Source organism: Podarcis muralis, chromosome 12 (genome assembly GCF_964188315.1).
Source record: "Podarcis muralis chromosome 12, rPodMur119.hap1.1, whole genome shotgun sequence".
Lineage (NCBI taxonomy): Eukaryota > Metazoa > Chordata > Lepidosauria > Squamata > Lacertidae > Podarcis > Podarcis muralis.
In genome coordinates, this window is record NC_135666.1 from 6,041,248 (window position 1) to 6,044,633 (window position 3,386).

General features: G+C 46.2%; 1 pseudogene; it reads left to right on the plus strand.

Moving 5' to 3' along the window:
- The first annotated feature begins 3,011 nt into the window (after positions 1-3,011).
- LOC144325000 (5S ribosomal RNA) lies at positions 3,012-3,130 on the plus strand (annotated as a pseudogene).
- Positions 3,131-3,386: the final 256 nt, after the last annotated feature.

Genomic DNA, 3,386 nt, shown 5'->3' on the forward strand with positions numbered 1-3,386 from the left:
AACAGTGAGTCCGTAAGTGACTGTGGAGGCCAATTCTGGATCCACACGTCCTTCCACAGTGGGGACATTGGTTTCTGGGCGGGAGTTGATCGCGGTGTGGATTTGCCAAGCGTGCCTTCCTCTTGGCACGTTTTCCCCTATGTCCTGAGTTTGAGTGTCTTCAACGCCCATGACACCTTTGGTAAAGGCTGTTCTCCAACTGGAGCGCTTGCAGGCCAGTGTTGCCCAATTGTTGGTGTTTATACTACATTTTTTAAGATTTGCCTTAAGAGAGTCTTTAAACCTGTTTTGTTGACCACCAGCATTACGCTTTCCATTTTTAAGTTCGGAATAGAGTAGTTGCTTTGGAAGACGATCATCAGGCATCCGCACAACATGACCAGTCCAATGAAGTTGATGTTGAAGAATCATTGCTTCAACACTGGTGATCTTTGCTTCTTCTAGTACACTGGTATTAGTTCGCCTGCCTTCCCAAGTGATGCATAAAATTTTTTGGAGACACAATTGATGGAATCTTTTGAGGAATTGGAGATGGCGCTTTTAAGTGGTCCATGTTTCACCAGCATACAGTAAGGTTGGTAGTACCATAGTTTTGTAAACAACATTTTGGTTTCCCTGCAAATGACCCGGTCTTCAAACACTCTGCACTTCAGTTGGGAGAAAGCTGTACTCTCGGAGCTCAGGCGATGCTGGATTTCAGCATCAATGTCAGCCCTTGTGGTCACACACACACACACACACAGAGAGAGAGAGAGAGAGAGAGAGAGAGAGAGAGAGAGAGAGAGAGTTACACAATTGGCCAAAGCAATTCCAATTATAAAAGAACAACTGTTTTTCAGAGCAGTGTTCCAGACTCCTGGTCCCTGGACTACGGGACGTCCCTTTTTTAGACTCATAATGGGCCCCACAACTGGAGAATGCATTTTGTTCCCCCTTTAGTTGACACTAAAGTACAAAGGGCACTGCCCACTCGTAAAAGTTAACGAGGCGGGAAGTTCGTTGGAGAGCAAAGTTTTCCGACATTCTCAACGTCTGCTGGGCAAAAGCTCCCTCTTTCAGTTTAATAGGTAACAGGTGTGGGAAAGAGAAGTTTCAAGGGCGTAATGAGGAGAGACTTGAAATCTGGCAGAGATCAGAAAGGAGAACTTCTGCAGATGGAATTGGGCCCAGTGGATTCAAGAGGCTTCGAATGCCACAGGAAAGTTATAGAATAGTCAAGTTGGAATAATGTTCTTTCATATGTAGTGGACCTGTAAAAGGATAAAAAAGTATTGGGAAATAATTTATAAAGAATTGGGGGAAAAATGTTTAAACGCTCCTTTTAAAAAAACCCAGACAACTTTTGGGGGGCATAATTCAGACGGAAATTCCCCAAAAAGGTTATTTATGTTTGCCACTACTGTGGCCCGTGTTTTGTTGGAAAATGAAAATGGGAAACAAGTGAGGTCCCAACCAAAGAAGAATGTCAACCTAAGCTGACGGAATATGCACAGCTTGCAGACTTAACATATAGAATAAGAGTACAAGAACAACAACATACCTTTGGAGAAGATTGGGAAATGCTTATTGAATATATGGGGGGAAATTGTGTACACTTGAAAACATTGCCAGCATTAAGACATTTAATACAGTATGTAATACAGTAATGGAATGCTGGACGGTATCCTCCTTGTAAAATATGTAGGGATTTATGACACGCAAAATGAACCATGGAAAGAGAAGAAGGAAAGTCATTAATACTTTAAGGATGTTTAAATGAGTACAGTGGAAACTCGGGTTGTGGATGTAATCCATGTGGGAGGCACGTCTGCAACCCGCAGTGTTCATAACCTGTAGTATTGTGTCTGCGCGTGTGTGCGCGCGCGACACACAATATGGTGCTTCTGCACATGTGCAAAGAGCGATTTAGGGCTTCTGTGCATGTGCGAGCGGTGAAACCCGGAAGTAACCCTTTCTGGTACTTCCTGGTTTCCTGCGATCCACAACCTGAAAACTATATATACAGTGGTACCTCAGGTTACATACGCTTCAGGTTACAGACTCCGCTAACCCAGAAATATTACCTTGGGTTAAGAACTTTGCTTCAGGATGAGAACAGAAATCGTGCTCCGGTGGCACGGTGGCAGCAAGAGGCCCCATTAGCTAAAGTGGTGCTTCAGGTTAAGAACAGTTTCAGGTTAAGAACGGACCTCCGGAACGAATTAAGTACTTAACCCGAGGTACCACTGTATATAGTTCCAAGAGACTGTGATCTACTCACACAATTAAAAACTGGCAGTGATCTACCGTTTTTTTGGGGGGGAGCAGGGCAAGGGAATAAATGAAAAAAGTCACTCACCCAGAAATCGTTAATGAAACAGTAAGGCCTCCAACTTCCGTTCTAGTGATCTAGAGCAGTGTTCCCCAACCTTGGGCCTCCAGCTGTTTTTGGACTACAACTCTCATCATCCCTCGCTAGCAAGACCAATGGTCAAGGATGATGGGAATTGTAGTCCAAAAACAGCTGGAGGCCCAAGGTTGGGGAACACTGATCTAGAGGATGGGGTGAGGGGCCGGGCCCAGATGGAGGAGCCAGTAATCGACCGCGATCTACCAAAACCTCCCGGGGATCGACCTGTTGGACATTGCTGTAATATAGAATGGTCAAGTTGAAAATGACCCAAAGGGTCATTGGCTCCAACACGCTGCAACAAGGGGAACAAGTCATTCAAGCCACGGCTTTTGAAGCTGTGAAGGTGGGTCACAACAATTTAAAATACGGAACTGAAAACAGTTGAGTGTGACGAAGGATGTGGCTTGGCAGTGGAGGGCAAATGGCTCCCTCAACTGGCTGATAGTTAGGAGGACGAAAGGGAGAGCTGAGGTGTCTCAGAGAGCTAGGAGCAGGCTGCAGGCAGAAGCCTAAGAGAGAGAGATGCTTGCTTTCTGCTGGAAACCAAAGCTGTGCCTATGGGAGAAGCAAGATCTTCTTGAGATGTTACTGCAATGAGCCCCTCCATTTTAGGCTCAGGTTATATAGCCACACCACCCTGAAAGTACCTGATCCCGTCCGATCTTGGAAGTTAAGCAGGGTTGGGCCTGGTTAGTACTTGGCTGGGAGACCGCCTGGGAATACTGGGTGCAGTAGGCATTTTTGGGATGTGGATGGCGCTGTGGGTTAAACCACAGAGCCTAGGACTTGCTGATCAGAAGGCAGGCGGTTCGAATCCCTGTGACGGGGTGAGCTCCCATTGCTCAGTCCCTGCTCCTGCCAACCTAGCAGTTCAAAAGCACGTCAAAGTGCAAGTAGATAAATAGGTACCACTCTGGTGGGAAGGTAAACGGCGTTTCCGTGCACTGCTCTGGTTTGCCAGAAGCGGCTTAGTCATGCTGGCCACATGACCCGG